At 37.8% G+C, this 22,501-nt stretch overlaps 1 pseudogene; it reads right to left on the reverse strand.

Moving 5' to 3' along the window:
• Positions 1 to 4,214: 4,214 nt before the first annotated feature.
• LOC138076839 (heterogeneous nuclear ribonucleoprotein A3-like) lies at positions 4,215 to 6,571 on the reverse strand (annotated as a pseudogene).
• Between the last annotated feature and the right edge of the window lie 15,930 nt (positions 6,572 to 22,501).

Raw genomic sequence — 22,501 nt, forward strand, 5'->3', positions numbered from 1 at the left:
TTCTAATTAAATTTTTATAAATAATATTTGTAAATTATGTAAAAAATTCTGGTTAATTGGCCAACACAGTAATAGCCCCTTTCCCCCCCCTCAAGTACATAGGTAAACAAATTTCAGGGCTTTTTTTTTTTTTTTTTTTTTTAATTCCGAAGGGCTACGAAGCATGTGGGATCTTAGTTCCCTCACCAGGAACTGAACCTGGGCCCTAGGCAGTGAAAGCACTGAGTCCTAACCACGCGACTACCAGGGAATTCTCAACAAATTTCAGGTTTAAAAAGGCTAAGTTTGGAAGTTTTTGAGCATTTGGAATACTGATAAAGTGTTAATAAAAGTGATAGGGGACAATATGAAAAAATTGTAGTGTATAGATTTGGAAGGTTAGTTTGAAGGAAAATGGTCCACATTCTCATCAGAGCACTGTAGAAATTTATTGCTTATGAATATATTTAATTGTAGTATACTTATTGATTTAAGTCTTTTTTAGTCATATTCATTTCATAATCATTAAATCCACCTGCAGACCTGGAGGAAGAAAAAGGAAGAAATATATGTACAATACTGGGTATATATTTATACTTAAATTATACTTAACTGAGCCTTATTTTATAATTTTTTTCCATTTATGATGTCTACATAGTTCACACTTGGTTCACTGAAGTTATGTGACTGGATTTTTATCTATAGCTGGATAAATACACCATCTTGGCATATTAGAATTACAAATCAAACGGTAAAGAACAATGGTGATTTATTATTAGAGCCAAGAGAAAAAGTTACTTAGTAACAAATGCATAAACTATCTGTCCCAGCATTCGCTAGTATGTGAGGCACGTTGTGTTCCATCTCTTATGCAAGGTCTTCTCAAAAACGAATGAGATAAGAAAAACACATTGAAAAACTTTTTATATCTATAGTCTTAAAATTTTTCGTTAGTTTTTAGCAGTGTGAAAAAATCTTTATCTTTTTTTTTAAAATTTCAGTGTACCACCATTTTAACTGTATCCTTAAATATTCTACATCTCTATTTTTAACGACTTGTGGTATATTCCCTGTGAAAAAAATACCATTAGTTCAATTGCCTTTTCCCTCTACGTGGTTTAGAGTAGAAAGACTGTTTTGTTTTTTATAAACATACAAAATGACATTGTTTAGCTTTCCAGATCTCTTAAGTGGTAATTTGGGGAGAAAATCGTTCTCCTACCATAGCTGTTGTACAAAACGACAAAGGTGAAACAACTGCTTCTGTCCCAAAGGCACAGCTGTCCACACTCAAAGTGAATGTCATTCCTAGAATCAATTGTGTGTTGAGAAAGAAGCCACTCAAAGCACTAGACTGTATTTTCAAAAAGTAAAACAAAGGAATCTCTAATTTATAGGTTTTTTTTTTATAGGAGGAGAAAAGTGTAGAGTCATTTTTTCATTTTTTTAGATGGCTTAAGTCTCACTATTGACACATTGCTTTACATTTACCTTCCAATTTTTTTTTTTCCCCAGTGCAGCAGTCTTCATATGACCAAAGCAATATTTACCCCCAAATGTTAACATTTTAACTCAAATGTCCAAAGGGGAAACACCTAAAGAATTTTATTGGCCATAACAAACAATATAAATTGAAAAAAAAATTTTAGCCACCCATCAAAATAAATATTTTTCCAATTTGGTAATATTGTATAACATAATAACCAGAGTAACATTTTAATTTCCCCTCTTTGTTTAATTCAGGCAATGCTTTTTATTTCTCCCTATTTTATTGATGGGGGATTGTTCACATTCTGAAACATGTTTCTTTTCAAAGAGTTGGACTATCATTCTAGGTCTCATTAGCCATGGGAGCTCAGCAAACATGAAAACAGTTTGAGACCAGCAGTACTTAGATTCCAGGCTGTTCGTTCATGTTAAAGTCAATCCATGGCTCCAGATGCAGAACTAAGCTTCCTAAGAGTCTGGGAAGAGCCATGCACATATCAGACTCAAGCCAGATGGGTGGTGTCGTTTTTTTACAGAATGAAAGCAAGCAAAAATTGAGGCAGACATCATCAGGTCACATGAACTGGGTGTATGGGGGAGAGATTACTAGGCAAGGTTTCATATTTTAGTTGGCATGCTGGGGGCCAGATCTTACTCCAGGCATTCCAAATCCTATAATCTGAATGGCCATATTCATTGCAAAGCTCACCAGTGTTCTTAAACCACTGCAGGACTTTGAAAGGACCTGTGGATTGAAGGACTTTGGTATGTGGTAGTGTTAATGTAGTAGATTGACACAGAGTAGGGACTGATATTATTTAAAATACTTTAAGTACTTCAGATTTAGAAAAGGCAGAGGAACCAGAGGTCAAATTGCCATCATCCATTGGATCATCAAAAAGCAAGAAAATACCAGAAAAACATCTACTTCCAGTTTATTGATTACACCAAAGGTGTTGACAACAAACTCTGGAAAATTCTGAAAGAGATGGGAATACCAGACCACATTACTTGCCTCCTGAGAAATCTGTATGCAGGTCAAGAAGTAGCATTTAGAACCATACATGGAACAACGAACTGGTTCCAAATTGGGAAAGGAGTACGTTAAGGATATATATTGTCACCCTGCTTATTTAACTTCTATGCAGAGTGCATCATGCAAAATGCCTGGCTAGATGAAGCACAAGCTAGAATCAAGATTTCCGGGAGAAATATCAATAACGTCAGCTATGCAGATGACAACACCCTTATAGCTGAAAGCAAAGAAGAACTAAAGAGGCTTTTGATGAAAGTGAAAGAGGAGAGTGAAAAAGCTTGCTTAAAACTCAGCATTCAAAAAACTAAGATCATGGCATCCGGTCCCACTACTTCATGGCAAATAGATGGGGAAACAGTGGAAACAGTGAGAGACTTTATTTTTTGAGGGGATCCAAAATCACTGCAGATGGTGACTGCAGCCATGAAATTAAAAGATGCTTACACCTTGGAAGAAAAGCTATGCCCAACCTAGACAGCATACTAAAAAGCAGGCATTACTTTGTTGACAAAGGTCCATCTAGTCGAAGCTATGATTTTTCCAGTAGTCATGTATGAATCTGAGTTGGACTATAAAGAAAACTGAGCGCTGAAGAGTTGATACTTTTGAACTGTGGTGTTGGAGAAGAAGACTCTTGAGAGTCCCTTGGACTGCAAGGAGATCCAACCAGTCCATCCTAAAGGAGATCAGTCCTGAATATTCATTCGAAGGACTGATGCTGAAGCTGAAGCTCTAATACTTTGGCTACCTGATGGGAAGAACTGACTCCTTGGAAAAGACTCTGATGTTGGGAAAGATTAAAGGTAGAAGGAGAAGGGGATGACAAAGGATAAGATGGTTGGATGGCATGGATATGAGTTTGAGCGAGCTCCAGGAGTTGGTAATGGACAGGGAATCCTGGTGTGCTGCAGTCCATGGGGTTGCAAAGAGTCAGACATGCTGAATGACTAAACTGAAGTACTTCATTTTTTTTTTTAATTTTGAAATTTTTCATTTGAAGGTAAATCTTAATGCTATTAAATTCACAAATATGCTAATTTAAATACCCAATTCTATTGTCTAAAACACATATTGCAAACATACAAATATCTATTCTCTCCACATGTCAGAGCCATTCATTTCATGGTTTGGAAATGGGGAGAATAGATTTCCCCTTAAACTGCAACTCAGCAGGTGTTTCTTTACAGTTAACTTTAGCAAAATTCATACAAAATAGTAATTAACAATGATCTTCTTTACTTGTTAACTCAGAAGGAGACACCATCAAAACTGCATTTTATTAAAGCTTCTGTACTGAAATTAGAAAAACTGAACTACACAAATATTGAAAAGTTAAAAATTCCTTAATTTTCTATTCCTGGTACCACTACCACAGTTTACAGAGCAATATACCTGATGTAATGAAAAGTAAAAAGAAAAAGACAAAGCTACAACAGATGAAAGACCTCAGGAATGTACATCTAATTGACACTACATTGCATTAATCAATAGCTGCACTTTTTGCAAACTGTGGCTATGACAGTTCTGAACAAGAAGGGTTTCCTGTTTAAGCTGCAGTAACTTTTCTGACTATGGATCATCGTTCCTTCTGTGGCAGATTTTTATGGTTCCTCTAATGCATTTGGGATGACTGTCTCCAAGTAACCCGCAGCTTTCCTGACAACTCCTCTCTCTCTCCTGCTAAGAACTGTAGCCTTTTTCTTCTCAGTTTTTAGAACCTTCTGCTACCATATCCACCACGTCCACCACCAGATCCATAATCATCACCACAGGGACTGCCCGAGCTTCTTCCACCAAAACTATCCTCTTTCATGGGTCCATAATTTGATTGCTGTTGTCCACTATAATTTCCAAAATCATTATAGTTTCCACCACCACCATCGTTACCTCCAAAATTTCCTCCTTCATCGTAACCATCATATCCTCCACCACCGCCACCATATCCACCACCTTGGTTTCCACATCCTGGTCCACCACCAGTGGGACCTCCTCTACTACCATAGCCAGGACCACCGCCATAGTTGCCAGGATCACCTCCAAATCCATTATACCCGCCATCACCTCCTCCACAACTCTCTCTGCTGCCACACCTCCACCACCATAGCCTCCTTTTCCATTGAAATTTCCACCACGGCCAAATGCTGGGGGCCAGCGTCAGGAATCCTGCCCGTGACAAGGTCATGAGGAAGGAAGCCTGACAAAATGCAAGGACATGATCAGGCTTCAGGATTTCCCCCTGGAATTTCCTGAGCATGTACCCCCAAAACCAAAAAATCTGCTGGCCTTTGTACTCTGCTCTTCTGATATTCTTTGGAAAAAGTCAAATCAGGGCTTTAGTCTTCTGCATTTGAAAGGGATGTTTCAGTTATACCCCTCTGATAGATCTCTAGCTTGCCTAACAGGTTCCCTGGACCTCTTACAGCTTGTGAATTGCTTACAGCCCCCCAACTGCAAGAGGCACAAAGCTTAAAAGCATCTTAAAGATACAGAGCCTTTTCTAAAGAGCCAAAAATCATATTGGTGATGGGTTTTCACTGTTGACTCAATGATTGCCGCCAGGCCTCCATATTCTTTATCTTTTAGGCACCTGGGAGGATGTTAATCAATGTAACCTGGATATGGAAAAAAGATATATAATAGTTTTTGATGTTAGCAACACTAGACTTTTGAGTTAATTACTTTTCTTTTGTTATAAATCACTGTACTCCTTTTACTTGTTATAAATTGCTGTATCTTTGCTATGTAAGAATGTAACTTTATTTAGTGCTTTCTGAGAGTGGCACCAAACTTTGGGAAGATCAACACAAATAAGTCTTCTAGTTAACAAACCCTTATCAGAAAAAAGGCTGTAAAATGTTAATTGGCCCTTTTTGGCCAGAAGATGATGTAAATCACCTAAGACTTGTGTATACAACTAGGTATGCAGAGAGAAAAGCCTGGTTTTGATAAGAGTCTGGGCTGCTAACACTGCATAATTTCATAGTACCCATTGATCTCTATGTACAATCAAAAAGGTATAAAAGGCCTTTCTAGACAATAGAGGCAGGGGCTAGTTGCTGGACTGGTTTCCCCCATGTCTCCTCTTTACTCTAATTTCAGGCTGAATTCCCATCTGGAGCAGGACGGCTCACCACGTCTACTTACTTGCCCTGGCTTTTAAGACCCGCGCGAAAGGGAGGGCACCCTTTCGATATTCAAGTGGGCGCTGGTGGCCCAAAGTAGATGGTGCAAGCTCCTTGTCTGAAACTTTATTGGCCTTCCCTGTAAGCCAAGTTATTCAGCCTTCTTTCTCCACTTAATTTTCCTACTACACTATTTCTTCATAATCTAACCTTATATTAATAAATAAATAAGTTTTTTCCTTGCCTATCTGTCTCTCCTTCGAATCACCCTGGATCCACCAGGGCTGGACCCCGGCAGCCAAAGTTACCTCCACCACCTCCAAAGTTTCCTCCACGACCCATAAATTTGCCAGATCCACCTCCATGACCTCTTTGTGATCCAGTAGATTGCATCTCTTATTTAGAAAGGGCCTTTTTCACTTGACAATTATGCCCATTAATAGTGTGGTATTTCTGAGCAACAATTTTGTCAACTGTATCATGATCATCAAAAGTTACAAAAGCAAATCCTCTCGTTTTCCCATTCTGCCTGTCTTCCATAACTTCTATGGTTTCAATCTTGCCATACTTTTCAAAGTAGTCTCTCAAACTATATTCTTCTGTATCTTCTTTAATACCACCAACAAAAATTTTCTTCACTGTTAGATGGGCATCAGGCTTTACAGAATCCTCTCTAGAAACAGCTCTCTTTGGTTCCACTACACGCCCATCAACCTTGTGTGTTCGAGCACACATTGCTGCATCCACTTCTTCAACACAGGAGTAAGTCACAACAGCAAAGCCCCTGGAACGTTTTGTTTGGGGGTCTCTCATCACCACACAATCTGTAAGTGTGCCCCATTTCTCAAAATCATTCTCTTAAGCTATCATCTGTAGATTCAAAGCTCAGACCACCAATAAACAGCTTTCTCAACTGCTCTGGTTCCTTGGGATCATGACCCTCCATTCTGAGACCAGACTCACCTCTTCCAACTTGAGTACAATATGGGACCCTGAAGTACTTCAGATTATTCCTATCAGTAGAGGGGGAAAAAATGCTAAAATCTTATCATCTGCTAACTTGAATAAAAGGATCTTGTCTTCTTTAAGTAGACTGTCATTTAGGAATTGCTCTAACATGAATGAATACATATAGATGCTTTAATTATTAACTTATTTAATCTTTCTGACAACAAAATAGGTGTAATCATTGTATACATGGGGAAACTGGGCATACTGGTTGAGTAACTTGTCCAAAGTCATAGAGTTACTACCTATGTCTATTCGATCCCTGGGTTGGGAAGATCCCCTCTAGGAGGGAAAGACAACCCACTCCAGTATTTTTGCCTGGAGAATTCCATGGACAGAACTACAGTCCGTGGGGTTGCAAAGAGTCAGGCACAACTGAAGTGACTTAGTACGCATGCACAAGAGACACTCTTTGGTCATATTTTTAGCCAGCCACCACTACTGTTTACTAGCAAACAATATCAGTGCTGTTAGCACACCAGCCACCTCATGAAAACCTTGGAAGGAGATTTAAATCATTTTTTTTTTTAATACAGCTGAATCTGGCTCTAATGTGCTGTTACTTAGCACTTTGTAACATTTTACAGATCTATGGTTTGGAAGACTGACTGGTCCAGGCTCTCAGTGTTTTACTAAATCATCTCTTATCCTTTGTTTCCTCCACACGATATACTAAATAACTGCTAACTTTGGGTACATTTTAATTATTTTTATCTTAATCTGCCAATCCTAATTGACTCACTATTTTCACAGGCCGTTTAGCAATCATGTAAGTTCCTGTATAATTCCTTATACTTTCTTATTAGCATGGAGTCAAGATGACGCGAAATGCATTGGGTTAGAATTCCACTTCATCCCATTACTTGATATGTAATTAAAGACATGTTTATTCTTCAGCAACATGATGATAGTAATACATCCTTTTAGGTTTGATGAGGATTCCTTGAGATTAGATGGGGTAGTCAAACCCCCAGCATGCAGTCAATTACTGAGTAGGCCTTGAACATTTGGTGGTTCTTTAACTTTCTTAGTTTTGAGCCATTTCTTCTGAAAATTCCAAATTTCCTTATGGTAAAAATGAACAATATTGGTAGGAGCATTATTCTTTTTTTCATGCACATGTTTTAAATATTAATGTCAAATTTATGGATAGTTTCTTTTATGGCTTTGTACTTTATATATTTCAAAGTTCTTTTATACTCCAAGATTGCAAATATATATTTTGAATGCTTTTGTAGTTTTATTTTAAATACATTATGTTTTAATGACGTATAGTTGATTTACAATGTTGTATTAGTTTCTGGTATTCAGCAAAGTGATTCAGTTATACACACATATTCTTTTTCATTTTCTTTTCCATTATGGTTTACTATAGGATATTGAATATAGTCCTTTGTGCAATATGATAGGACCTTATTGTTTATCCATTCTCTATATACAATATAATAGCTTGCATCTACTAATCCCAAACTCCAAATTCACTGTTGGAAACCACAGGTCTGTACTCAATAGACATTTATGTTTTCCATCTACCTCAAATATATGTTGCTTTTTGTTTTGGCACCAAGTTAGGAATCTAACCATTTTTTTTTTTTTTCATCTCCATTTGTTCAGTCCTGTTCTCAGTAATTTGAAATGCCCCTTAAACATGTATTCTGGTATATTAAGGTATCACTGTCATCCAATTCTAACTGTTATATTTTTATAACATATTTTAAAATTTGATAGTGTAAATTCTCTCTTTCCTTCTTTTGATAAAATTCTTTTCGGCTATTTTTGTATCTCTTCTGAGAACTAAACTGTGAAATTTCATTCAAAAATCTTTTTAGGCTTTGAATAATTGCATTTATCTTGTAACCTATTTAGTGAAGAATAACTACTTTTAGTAAATTTTATTTCCATTTAGAATAGGATATGTTCCTATAACTAATTATATCTTATTTTATATCTTATGGTAATATTTTTATTATGGATATTGCACATTTGCATTGGTTTTATTCCTAGATATTTTCTGTCATTTTCAATTATGACTAACCCTTTTTTCTTTACATTTTCTAAACTTTCTGTTGCTGATGTTTTGATAGGTATGCCTCATCAAGTGAGAAAAATTCTTCTTGTATTACATATTTGCCCCCCCCAAATCATAAATAGGAGTCATTTCTAATAAATGGGCTTTTCACTTTTATTAAAATGATTTTGTGTTTTTTCTGTTTAATCCTTTAAAAAGTAAAGTGCATTAAAACATTGTACAGTGTTTTATAGTGTTTGTTTGTTTATAGTGTTTATTGTATAGTGTTTACCTTGCATTTCTGGAATCAAACAACTTTTAATACACTGCTATATTTAACCTATTAACTTTTAAAAAAAAGTTTTGCAGCTACACTTAAAAGTAAATTCAGCCTAAGGTTTTACTTTTAATGCCATGCTTGTCTAGTTTAGGTATCAAAGTTTTAAAATTACCTTAGAAGGACACAGAAAGATTTCTCGATTTTTTTCTCCAATGCTTTGGAAGTTTATCTCTAAAATTTTCTAAGATTTCTAAAATCTATAAAAAACCATTCCTTGTATATCTTAAATTCTATTTTAACTAGGTATCTTGTATTTGTTAAATCTGGCAGCCATAGCTTAGAACAAATCTGGCAACTATAAATTTATTTGCTAAATCTGGCAACCGTAATAAACACTTCATAAATATGAGTGGCTATATGACTTTACTGCTTTGAAATCAGAGTATTTTGCCTGCTGAGATTTCTTTTGACAGCTAAACACTGGTAAATTTTAATGAATGTTCTCTTGGGTACAAAGTTTTTTATATATTCATTATTTATAAAACTAATTTTGAGAATTATCTGTGCTATTGAATTCTAAACAGCTATAATTATTTTCAGTTTATTTGATCTGTCCATTTATAAGCAAGATATTAAATCTTGTTCCATGTCCACTTCTGACTGTTGCTTCCTGACCTGCATACAGATTTCTCAAGAGGCAAGTCAGGTGATCTGGTATTCCCATCTCTTTCAGAATTTTCCACAGTTTGTTGTGATCCACACAGTCAAAGGCTTTGGCATAGTCAATAAAGCAGAAATAGATGTTTCTCTGGAACTCTCTTGCTTTTTCCATGATCCAACGGATGTTGGCAATTTGATCTTAGTTCCTTTTCCTTTTCTAAATCCAGCTTGAACATCTGGAAGTTCACGGTTCACATACTGTTGAAGCCTGACTTGGAGAATTTTGAGCATTATTTTGCTAGCATGTGAGATGAGTTAGGATGTACGATAGTTTCAACATTCTTTGGTATTTCCTTTCTTTGGGATTGGAATGAAAACTGACCTTTTCCAGTTCTGTGGCCACTGCTGAGTTTTCCGAATTTGCTGGCGTATTGAGTGTAGCACTTTCACAGCATTATCTTTTAGGATTTTAAATAGCTCAAATGGAATTCCATCATCTCTGCTAGCTTTGTTTATAGTCCTGCTTCCTAAGTCCCACTTGACTTTGAACTTCAGGATGTCTGGCTCTAGATGAGTGATTACACCATCGTAGTTATCTGAGTCATTGAGATCCTTTTTGTATAGTTTTTCTGTGTATTCTTGCCATGCCTTCTTAATATCCTCTGCTTCTGTTAGGTCCATACTATTTCTGTCCTTTATTGTGTCCATCTTTGCATGAAATTTTCCTTTGATATCTCTAATTTTCTTTAAGTGATCTCTAGTCTTTCCTATTCTATTGTTTTCCTCTATTTCTTTGCATTGATCACTAAAGAAGGCTTTCTTATCTCTCCTTGCTATTCTTTGGAACTCTGCATTCAAATGGGTATATCTTTCCTTTTCCCCTTGGCCTGTAGCCTCTCTTCTTTTCTCAGCTATTTGTAAGGCATCCTGAGACAACCATTTTGCCTTTTTGCATTTCTTTTCCTCAGGGATGGTCCTGATCACTGCCTCCTGTACAATGTCATGAACATCTGCCCATAGTTCTTTGGGCACTCTCCATAAAATCTAATCCCTTAAACCTATTTGTCACTTCCACTGTACAATCATAAGCAATTTGATTTAGGTCATACTTGAATGGCCTAGTGGTTTTTCCTACTTTCTTCAATTAAAGTTTGAATTTTGCCATAAGGAGTTCATGATCTGAGCCACAGTCAGCTCCTGCTCTTCATTTTACTGACTGTATAGAGTTTCTCCATCTTCAGCTGCAAAGAATATAATCAACCTGATTTTGGTATTGACCATCTGGTGATATTTATATGTAGAGTCATCTCTTGTGTGGTTGGAAGAGGGTATTTGTTGTGACGCATGTGTTCTCTTGGCAAAACTCTTATTAACCTTTGCCCTGTTTCATTTTGTACTTCAAGGCCAAACTTGCCTGTTACTCCAGGTAACTCTTGACTTCCTACTTTTGCAACCCAGTCCCCTCTTTTTTGATGTTAGTTCTAGAAGGTCTTTAGGGCTTCTTAGAACCATTCGGCTTCAGCTTCTTCGGCATTAGTGGTTGGGGCATAGACTAGGATTACTGTGATTACTGCTGTATTATTTTTTCTAATGTTAATCTGTCTATGAAAAGGCAAATAAATCATTACCATATAAAATTTACCAGTATTAAAAAATAAGGCATGATGACTAAAGAGTTTATATTAGAAGTAGGAAGACAGTTTAATACTAAAAAAAAAAAGTAGAGCAAAATATTATATTAGCATACTAAAGGGTTAAAGAGAACATCTCAATAGTTTTCAAAGAAGAAATTGGTAAAAGGTACTATATGTTAAATATAAACTCTTGCAAGCTAAGGATAGAAGAGAACTATCTTAGCTTGATAAAGGACTGCTACCAACATCCCCTACAAATATTAGTAACACACTTATAGAAACATTTTGGTTGAAGTTAGGAGAAGAATATATGTTATCAGCCTATTTTCACTGTTTTACTGAAGAATCTGACTGATGCATTAAAAGTAGAAAAAATATTTAAAAATAAAATAATGACAGGGAGGGAAGAAGCAAAGTGATTTTCATTTGTAGGTGATGGAATATATATCAAGCCTAAGAAAATATGCAGACAAATGTTAGAACTAAAAAGAGAGCATTAAAGGCTCCTCAAATATAAAAAAAATCAGCACATAAAAATAAATCTGTACATCAGCCATAAGCAACAATGAAATCTTAGAGAAAACTGATACCACTCAAAAATTACAAATACACAGAAATAAACTTCACAAAGATGTTTAATAATTATATGAAAGAAATGTAAAATGTTATTGAAGGAAATAATAATGTAAAAATTTGCTATGGTTATGGCTGAAAATATTCAAAACTAGACATATGCCAAATTTTTCCTTTGTTAGTACATAATTATAATGAAATTAAAATAAAATTCTTAATAGCATGTTGCATAGAACCAGACAAACGGAATTTGTTATCTATAAGAAAGGTTCGTGTCCCATAGAGTTCTGAGAAAGAAGAACAAGAGGGAATCTTATCCTGGCAAATCTTTAGTTCAGTTCAGTTCAGTTGCTCAGTCATGTCCAACTCTTTGCAACCCCATGAATCTCAGCATGCCAGGCCTCCCTGTCCATCACCAACTCCCAGAGTTCACTCAGACTCATGGCCATTGAGTCAGTGATGCCATCCAGCCATCTCATCCTCTGTCGTCCCCTTCTCCTCCTCCCCCCAGTCCCTCCCAGCATCAGAGTCTTGTCCAATGAGTCAACTCTTCGCAGGAGGTGGCCAAAGTATTGGAGCTTCAGCTTTAGCATCATTCCTTCCAAAGAAATCCCAGGGCTGGTCTCCTTCAGAATGGACTGGTTGGATTTCCTTGCAGTCCAAGGGACTCTCAAGAGTCTTCTCCAACACCACAGTTCAAAAGCATCAACTCTTCAGCACTCAGCCTTCTTCACAGTTCAACTCTCACATCCATACATAACCACTGGAAAAACCATAGCCTTGACTAGACGGACCCTAGTCGGCAAAGTAATGTCTCTGCTTTTGAATATACTATCTAGGTTGCTCATAACTTTTCCAAGGAGTAAGCGTCTTTTAATTTCATGGCTGCAATCACCATCTGCAGTGATTTTGGAGCCCCCCAAAAATAAAGTCTGCAACTGTTTCCACTGTTTTTCCGTCTATTTCCCATGAAGTGATGGGACCGGATGCCATGATCTTTGTTTTCTGAATGTTGAGCTTTAAGCCAACTTTTTCACTCTCCACTTTCACTTTCATCAAGAGGCTTTTTAGTTCCTCTTCACTTTCTGCCATAAGGGTGCTGAGGTTATTGATATTTTTCCCGGCAATCTTGATTCCAGCTTGTATGTCTTCCAGCCCAGTATTTCTCATGATGTACTCTGCATATAAGTTAAATAAGCCGGGTGACAATATACAGTCTGTTGTTCCATGTCCAGTTCTAACTATTGCTTCCTAACCTGCATACAGATTTCTCGAGGCAGGTCAGGTGGTCTGGTATTCCCATCTCTTTCAGAATTGTCCACAGTTTATTGTGATGCACACAGTCAAAGGCTTTGGCATAGTCAATCAAGCAGAAATAGATGTTTTCTGGAACTCTCTTGCTTTTTCCATGATCCAGTGGATGTTGGCAATTTGATCTCTGGTTCCTCTGCCTTTTCTAAAACCAGCTTGAACATCAGGAAGTTCATGGTTCACGTATTGCTGAAGCCTGGCTTGGAGATTTTTGAGCATTACTTTACTAGCGTGTGAGATGAGTACAATTTTGCGGTAGTTTGATCATTCTTTGGCATTGCCTTTTTTTGGAATTGGAATGAAAACTGACCTTTTCCAGTCCTGTGGCCACTGCTGAGTTTTCCAAATTTGCTTCCATATTGACTGCAGCACTTTCACAGTGTCATCTTTCAGGATTTGAAACAGCTCAACTGGAATTCCATCACCTCCACTAGCTTCATTCGTAGTGATGCTTTCTAAGGCCCACTTGACTTTACATTCCAGGATGTCTGGCTCTAGATTAATGATCACACCATCGTGATTATCTGGGTCTTGAAGATCTCTTTTGTACAGTTCTTCTGTGTATTCTTGCCACCTCTTAGTATCTTCTGCTTCTGTTAGGTCCCGACCATTTCTGTCCTTTATCAAGCCCATCCTTGCATGAAATGTTCCCTCGGCATCCTTAATTTTCTTGAAGAGATCTCTAGTCTTTCCCATTCTGTTGTTTTCCTCTATTTCTTTGAATTGATTGCTTAAGAAATCTTTCTTGTCTCTTCTTGCTATGCTCTGGAATTCTGCATTCAGATGCTTTTCCTTTCCTTTTCCTTTTCTCCTTTGCTTTTCACCTCTCTTCTTTTCACAGCTATTTGTAAGGCCTCCCCAGACAGCCATTTTGCTTTTTTGCATTTCTTTTCCATGGTGGATGGTCTTGATCCCTGTCTCCTGTACAATGTCACGAACCTCATTCCAGAGTTCATCAGGCACTCTATCTATCAGATCTAGGCCCTGAAATCTATTTCTCACTTACACTGTATAATCATAAGGGATTTGATTTTAGTCATACCTTAATGGTCTAGTGGTTTTCCCTACTTTCTTCAATTTAAGTCTTAATTTGGCAATAAAGAGTTCATGATTTGAGCCACAGCCAGCTCCTGGTCTCATTTTTGTTGACTGTATAGAGCTTCTCCATCTTTGGCTGCAAAGAATATAATCAATCTGATTTCAGTGTTGACCATCTGGTGGTGTCCATGTGTAGAGTCTCCTCTTGTGTTGTTGGAAGAGGGTGTTTGCTATGACCAATGCATTTTCTTGGCAACACTCTATTAGTCTTTGCCTTGCTTCATTCCATATTCCAAGGCCAAATTTGCCTGTTACTCCAGGTGTTTCTTGACTTCCTACTTTTGCATTCCAGTCCCCTGTAATGAAAAGGACATATTTTTTGGGTGTTAGTTCTAAAAGGTCTTATAGGTCTTCATAGAATCATTCAACTTCAGCTTCTTCAGTGTTACTGGTTAGGGCATATACTTGAATTACTGTGATATTGAATGGTTTGCCTTGGAAACGAACAGAGATCATTCTGTCGTTTTTGAGATTGCATCCAATTACTGCATTTCGGACTCTTGTTGACCATGATGGCTTTTCCATTTCTTTTAAGGGATTCCTGCCCACAGTAGTAGATATAATGGTCATTTGAGTTAAATTCACCCAGTCCAGTCCATTTTAGTTCGCTGATTCCTAGAATGTTGACGTTCACTCTTGCCATCTCTTGTTTGACCACTTCCAATTTGGCTTGAATCATGGACCTGACATTCCAGGTTCCTATGCAATATTACTCTTTACAGCATTGCACCTTGCTTCTATCACCAGTCACATCTACAGCTGGGTATTGTTTTTGCTTTGGCTTCACCCCTTCATTCTTTCTGGAGTTATTTCTCCACTGATCTCCAGTAGCATATAGGGCACCTAGTGACCTGTGGAGTTCCTCTTTCAGTATCCCATCATTTTGCCTTTTCATACTGTTCATGGGGTTCTCAAGGCAAGAATATTGAAGTGGTTTGCCATTCCCTTTTCCAGTGGTAATATTTAGAGTGTATATTATTTTTATATTGTTTCTTTCATCTATATTGAATCATTTTTTCCTTTTCATACTTTGTCTTGATTTCTATTATGTCTACTACTAACATTTTTACATTTGCTTTCTTTTTGTTCATTAGCAATTTTCTCCATTATTTTTCTTTTCAAATTTTTTTATGTCATATTACTTTAGATAAATCCTTTATAAATATGATGTATTTAGGAAACATAGTTTATTTTTACCCAATTTGAAAAATCTCATCAAATAGAGCACACATCTCATTTATATTATTCTTTTATTCCATTCTTTGTTTTAAAAAAATATATATTATTATTATTAGTTTTTTAGTTTACAATATTGTATTGGTTTTGCCATACATTGACATGAAACTGTCATGGGTATACATGTGTTCCACATCCTGAACCCCCCTCCCACCCCTCTCACCATCCCATCCCTCTGGGTCATCCCAGTGCACCAGCCCTGAGCACCCTGTATCATGCATCGAACCTAGCCTGGTGATTCTTTTCATGTATGATAATTTACATGTTTCAATGCCATTATACCAAATCGTCCCTCCCTTGTCCTCTCCCAGAGTCCAAAAGACTGTTCTATATATCTGTGTCTCTTTTGCTATTTTGCTTACAGGGTCATTGTTACCATCTTTCTAAATTCCACATATATGTGTTAATATACTGTATTGGTGTTTTTCCTTCTGGCTTACTTCACTCTATATAATAAGCTCCAGTTTCATCCATCTCATTAGAACTGATTCAAATATATTCTTTTTAATGGCTGAGTAATACTCCATTGTGTATATGTACCACAGCTTTCTTATTCATTCATCTGTTGATGGACATTTAGGTTGCTTCCATGTCTTGGCTATTATAAATAGTGCTGCAATGAAAATTGGGGTACACATGTCTCTTTCACTTCTGGTTTCCTCGGTGTGTATGCCCAGCAGTGGGATTGGTGGGTCATATGGCAGTTCTAATTCTAGTTTTTTAAGGAATGTCCACACTGTTCTCCATAGTGGCTGTACTAGTTTGCATTCCCACCAACAGTGTAAGAGGGTTCCCTTTTTTCCACACCCTTTCCAGCATTTATTGCTTGTAGACTTTTGGATAGCCATTCTGACTGGTGTGAAGTGGTACCTCATTGTGGTTTTGATTTGCATTTCTCTGATAATGAGTGATGTTGAGCATCTTTCCATGTGTTTGTTAGCCATCTGTATGTCTTCTTTAGGAGAAGGCAATGGCAACCCACTCCAGTACTCTTGCCTGGCAAATCCCATGGACGGAGGAGCCTGGAAGGCTGCAGTGCATGGGGTCACTAGGAGTTGGACACGACTGAGCGACTTCACTTTCACTTTTCACTTTGATGCATTGGAGAAGTAAATGGCAACCCACTCCAGTGTTCTTGCCTGGAGAATCCTAGGGAGAGGGAAGCCTGGTGAGCTGCTATTTCTGGAGTCGCACAGAGTCAGACATGACTGAAGCTACTTAGCAGCATGTCTTCTTTGGAGAAATGCCTGTTTAATTCTTTGGCCCATGTTTTAATTGGGTCATTTATTTTTCTGGAATTGAGCTGCAGGAGTTGCTTGTATATTTTTGAGATTACTTCTTGTCCGTTGCTTCGTTTGCTACTATTTTCTCCTATTCTGAAGGCTGTCTCTTCACCTTGCTTATAATTTCCTTTGTTGTGCAGAAGCTTTTAATTTTAATAGGTCCCATTTGTTTATTTTTGCTTTTATTTCCAATATTCTTGGAGGTGGGTCATAGAGGATCCTGCTGTTATTTATGTTGGAGTGTGTTCTGCCTGTGCTTTCCTCTAGGAGTTTTATAGTTTCTGGTCTTATGTTTAGATCTTTAATCCATTTTGAGTTTATTTTTGTGTATGGTGTTAGAAAGTGTTCTAGTTTCATTGTTTTAAAAGTGGTTGACCTGTTCTCCCAGCACCACTTGTTAAAGAGATTGTCTTTTCTCCATTGTATATTCTTGCCTCCTTTGTTGAAGATAAGGTTTCCATAGGTGCATGGATTTACCTCTGGGCTTTCTATTTTGTTCCATTGATCTATATTTCTGTCTCTGTGCCAGTACCATACTGTCTTGATGACTGTGGCTTTGTAGTAGAGCCGGAGGTCAGGCAGGTTGATGTCTTCAGTTCCATTCTTCTTTCTCAAGATTGCTTTGGCTATTCGAGGTTTTTTGTATTTCCATACAAATTGTGAAATTATTTGTTCTAGTTCTGTGAAAAATACCGTTGGTAGCTTGATAGGGATTGCATTGAATCTATAGATTGCTTTGGCTAGTATACTCATTTTCACTATATTGATTCTTCCAATCCATGAACATGGTATATTTCTCCATTTATTAGTGTCCTCTTTGATTTCTTTCATCAGTGTTTTATAGTTTTCTATATATAGGTCTTTAGTTTCTTTAGGTAGATATATTCCTAAGTATTTTATTCTTTTCATTGCAATGGTGAATGGAATTGTTTCTTTAATTTCTCTTTCTGTTTTCTCATTGTTAGTGTATAGGAATGCAATAGATTTCTGTGTGTTCATTTTATATCTTGCAACTTTACTATATTCATTGATTAGCTCTAGTAATTTTCTGGTGGAGTCTTTAGGGTTTTCTATGTAGAGGATCATATCATCTGCAAACAGTGAGAGTTTTACTTCTTTTCCAATCTATATTATTCTTAACTGGTGTGTCTGGACTTTTCTTGCCATAATTTTTTACAAGTTTATATTTTTCAAAACTTCTTTATATTATATATATTTCCCAATTATCCATTACTTCAACATTTTCCTTCTAATATGAAAGCTATTCATTAGCATAAACTTTTAGTGTCATACTCTTTTTCCCTTTAGAACTTTTCAGAGTTGTTCTATTGCCTTTTAATACCAGAGAGAAATCTATTATCTTAATTGCATTCTTTTGTAGTTAGTTAAAATTTTTACCTTTGCCTCTTTAGGTTTTAAGGATTTTCAAATTATCTTTTCTCTTTTGCATTTTCCTAAGTGTTTCCAGGTGGTTGCCCTTTTTATTTATCCTGCTTAGACTGAATGGTCTATTCTAAAAAAGAAAATGTCTATATTTCTTCAGTTTTGAGCATCCCTTGCTGCTGCTGCTGTTAAGTCACTTCAGTCGTGCCCGACTCTGTGCGACCCCATAGACGGCAGCCCACCAGGTTCTGCCATCCCTGGTATTCTCCAGGCAAGAACACTGGAGTGGGTTGCCATTTCCTTCTCCAATGCATGAAAGTAAAAAGTGAAATCACTCAGTCATGTCTGAATCTTAGCGACCCCATGGACTGCAGCCTACCAGTTTCCTCTATTCATTGGATTTTCCAGGCAAGAGTACCCCTTACTCCGTTTTATTTTTGACAGTTTCATCCTATCACTCCTTTCAGAAATTCACATTCGTTGGATGCTGGATGTTCTGGGTGTTTCTTCTGTGTCCCCTCCCCGCTCCCTGTCCCACCCCTACTCATTCCCACCTAGCTGTATTGCAGGAGAAACCATTTCTGTGACAGCTCTCTAATTCACTTTTGAGGTGTAATCATTCTACTATTCAGCCTATCACTCCTTTTTTTTTTCAGTACCAATGATCTTTTATTTTCAAAATTTATAATTTAGCCCATTATTTCTTTCATGAATGATATAGCTTTTCATGTACTCCATAAAATATTTTTATTCCTTTAAATTATTTGTTGTTTCCTTTCATAGTGATTTTCCTTCAAATGTTTTGTGATTTTTTTCCATAGCATTCATATCTGTATATTTGAGAAGACCTGTCCTAAAAGCTAATTTTGATTACCATTGCCTGCATTTAGAGGTGTGTGTGCGTGTCCAGATTTATTGCTTTAGCTATGGATTAATACTTTTCCTCTTACGGCCTACCATAAGATAGGTAAGTGGAAGGCATCACTGTGACAAGCATCTTTACAGCTTCCTAACAGGCTGGCTATCCACGCTCCTAAGTTTGGAGCAGCACCCCTCTCTGGTTTGATTTTTCTGGACATCACTTGATTGATGTAGGCTAACCTTGATTCACCTTCTGGGACTTGGATGTGTTAACACCAGAAGAAAATCAGGGACTTTTTTTTCTAACAAAAGGACCCAGGAGAATGCCTATTGGCTAAACAACCTATAAGGTGTTCTGTACAGAACTAATTTTGTTTACCTGAAAATTTCACTAAAGTTTGATATTTATTTTACTTTATTTTCCTGAATGTAAATAGTAATTTTTAAAGCTGATAAAATGTACTTGGTTTAAAATTCAAGAGTTGCAAAAGTGTGTGCAGTGAAAAGTGTATCCTTTTTAATTTATTTCCTAATCACCTGGCCACCTAGTTCTCCCCAGATTAACTTCCTTACTAGTCTTTCAATGTCTCATTTCTGATTAGTCTAGATAAGAAAAATATTGGATATTTGTCATTCAATTACACAACAACAACTTTTCATCTCATTAGTTATGCAGGGTTTTTGTTTTGTTTTGTTTTCTGTTTTAGGTGTGTGAATTGCTAAATCACATGAGATATTTAGAATCTGTGGGACCAATACCTAGGGACTTTGAACTACTGATTCCACAATGTTAATAAGGTGCACTTTCTTTGTTGATTATCAAAACAGCTGTGTATTCCCTTACTGTCATTTCCTTATGTGTACCAAAGAAATGGGTTATCATTTCATAGAACAGCACAGAAGTACCCGTCTTTATCCAAAGCCCAGTCTGGGCTCTCCCAGTTGTAAGGACGGGAGAAGGGTAACTGTTGCAATCCCACCAAACTCTCTGTCACCTCCCCTAGACTCTTTCTGGGCTGAGGTGGTCTCTTTGTACTTCCGGCCCTCAGAGGAGTCTAATTCCCAAGACTTTATCTGGCCGAGGATCTTCTCTGATTTAGATTTGCTCTTAAGACCGAAGTGTTACTAGGTTTGCCTCCAAACAGTTTCCTTGTTCCCTTTGCAAAACCCTTTGTAAAAAGATTTTCAAGCTTTTTTTTAAAGAATGTGATCTACAATGAGAAATATATTTCCTATCTTTCTCACATATACACATTTCAAACAATTTTTATCCTTATGCTTTGTGATGCAATGTCCTATTTTTCCTTTATTTTTCATTTAAAAAGTGCTATGATCCACACGGAGAAGGCAATGGCAACCCACTCCAGCACTCTTGCCTGGAAAATCCCACAGACAGAGGAGCCAGGTAGACTGCAGTCCGTGCAGTCCCAAAGAGTTGGACACAACTAAACGACTTCACTTTCACTTTTCACTTTCATGCATTGGAGAAGGAAATGGCAACCCACTCCAGTGTTCTTGCCTGGAGAATCCCAGGGATAGGGGAGCCTGGTGAGCTGCCGTCTATGGGGTCATACATAGTCGGACACGACTGAAGCAACTTAGCAGCAGTAACATCAGCATGATCCACACAAATGGATTTCGTGATTCATTAATGTAAGGCTTCCTGAAATTCAAAAACTATAGTATAATGGCAATCAGTACATTGTCAAAGATGTTTGTTCGATAGCCATAAAAAGCAATGTCTATTGTTTCTTTCATTTGTTTTAATTCATATGTATACTTTTCTGAAATAATGTTATTGCAGTTTCCAATCTTGTCACTGCTGGTGCACCAGCAGTTATATTATTTACTAATTCTAAACCAGGTCCTAGGTCAGGAGCAGAAGCCGGGAGGACCCCCTGTCAGAGGGGCAGTGGCCAAGAGGAGTTATCCCACGTCCAAGGTCAGGGGCAGTGGCCAAGAGTGCCAGGCTGTGATGGTGCAGGAATGGCCGAGAGGAGCTACCCCACGTCCGAGGTTGGGGCAGCAGCCGAGAGTGCCAGGCTGCGACAGCTCAGGAGCAGCCAAGAGGAGCTACCCCACGTCTGAGGTCAGGGGCGGCAGCCAGGAGGAGTTACCCACCACCTGAGGCCAGGGCCGGCAGCTGCGAGGAGCAAACCCATGTCCAAGGAGCAGTGGCTGCATGGGCACAGGAGGGCCTAGAGGAGCTATTCCATGTTCAAGGTCAGGAGGGGTGGCGGTGAGAAGATACCCCTCATCCAAGGTAGGGAGGAGCGGCTGCACTTTGCTGGAGCAGCCATGAAGAGATACCCCATGTCCAAGGTAAGAGAAACCCAAGTAAGTCAGTAGGTGTTGCAAGAGGGCATCAGAGGGCAGACACACTGAAACCATACTCACAGAAAGCTAGTCAATTTAATCACACTTGGACCATAAGCTTGTCAAACTCAATGAAATCAAGCCATGCCCGAAGGGGTTACCCAAGATGGGTGGGTAATGGTGGAGAAGTCTGACAGAATGTGGTCCACTGGAGAAGGGAATGGCAAACCACTTCAGTATTCTTGCCTTGAGAACCCCATGAACAGCATGAAAAGGCAAAATGATGGGATACTGAAAGAGGAACTCCACAGGTCAGTAGGTGCCCTATATGCTACTGGAGATCAGTGGAGAAATAACTCCAGAAAGAATGAAGGGATGGAGCCAAAGCAAAAACAATACCCAGCTGTGGATGTGACTGGTGATAGAAACAAGGTCTGATGTTGTAAAGAGTAATATTGCATAGGAACCTGGAATGTCAGGTCCATGAATCAAGCCAAATTGGAAGTGGTCAAACAAGAGATGGCAAGAATGAACAATATTCTAGAAATCAGCAAATTAAAATGGGCTGGAATGGGTGAATTTAACTCAAATGACCATTATATCTACTATTGCGGGCAGGAATCCCTCAGAAGAAATGAAGTAGCCATCATGGTCAACAAAAGAGTCTGAAATGTAGTACTTGCATGCAATCTCAAAAATGACAGAATGATCTCTGTTCGTTTCCAAGGCAAACCATTCAATATCACAGTAATTCAAGTATATGCCCCAACCAGTAATGCTGAAGAAGCTGAAGTTGAATGATTTTATGAAGACCTACAAGACCTTTTAGAACTAACGCCCCAAAAATATGTCCTTTTCATTATAGGGGACTGGAATGCAAAAGTAGGAAGTCAAGAAACACCTGGAGTAACAGGCAAATTTGGCCTTGGAATATGGAATGAAGCAGGGCAAAGACTAATAGAGTTTTGCCAAGAAAATGCACTGGTCATAGCAAACACCCTCTTCCAACAACACAAGAGAAGACTCTACACATGGACATCACCAGATGGTCAACACTGAAATCAGATTGATTATATTCTTTGCAGCCAAAGATGGAGAAGCTCTATACAGTCAACAAAAACAAGACCGGGAGCTGACTGTGGCTGAGACCATGAACTCCTTATTGCCAAATTCAGACTTAAATTGAAGAAAGTAGGGAAAACCACTAGACCATTAAGGTATGACC

Source organism: Capricornis sumatraensis, chromosome 3 (genome assembly GCF_032405125.1).
Source record: "Capricornis sumatraensis isolate serow.1 chromosome 3, serow.2, whole genome shotgun sequence".
NCBI classification, from domain to species: domain Eukaryota; kingdom Metazoa; phylum Chordata; class Mammalia; order Artiodactyla; family Bovidae; genus Capricornis; species Capricornis sumatraensis.